We start from the raw sequence: 675 nt of genomic DNA on the forward strand, positions 1-675 counted from the left end.
GGTAGTTTCAGTTTTCACTGGGATACAGTCACACTGTTCCTTCTCTTTCCCCGCCCCCCAGCCCTGGGGTGGTAATGACTTCCCACACTGCTGATCTCTGGGTGCCTCAACATTCCTGTGTGTTCCCATAACCCTGCCCACGCTTCTGTAATAGTCTCAGAGCCTTCTGGGGATAAATTCTGTTTCCTGTTGTGACCATACTGACGCAATAGTCCTTCAGTTTTAACTTCAGAGCTTGACTCACTGCACTTTTAAAATTATATAATTTTTCCACCAAGATCACTAGAATGGATGCTTTGCTTTTAACATTACGCCTACTAGAAGTTCTAGAAGAACTCTATAGACAGGTTGAATTCCTTGATAAAGCCAGGAGCCCTGGGAAGAAGAGACACTCAGAGATAAGATAAAGAGGTCCACCAGGAAGTTTCTCCCATGACTGATTGGACTCCTGACCCTTACTCCTTGATGAAAAGAAGTGAGGGAGAGTGATGCCAGATCTGCTTATTTTTAAGGAAAAAAACAAAACAAAACAGAACCCTGAAAGAATTATGTGCCTGCCACCCAAAATGAACAAAAGCTTACTTTTTAAAAAATTTACTTCAGATCTTTTTAAAAGATTTACTTACTTATTTTTAGAGGGGGGAGGGGCAGAGGGGAGAGAGAGAATCCAGAGCA

The sequence above is a fragment of the Zalophus californianus genome, chromosome 4, assembly GCF_009762305.2.
Source record: "Zalophus californianus isolate mZalCal1 chromosome 4, mZalCal1.pri.v2, whole genome shotgun sequence".
Taxonomy (NCBI): domain Eukaryota; kingdom Metazoa; phylum Chordata; class Mammalia; order Carnivora; family Otariidae; genus Zalophus; species Zalophus californianus.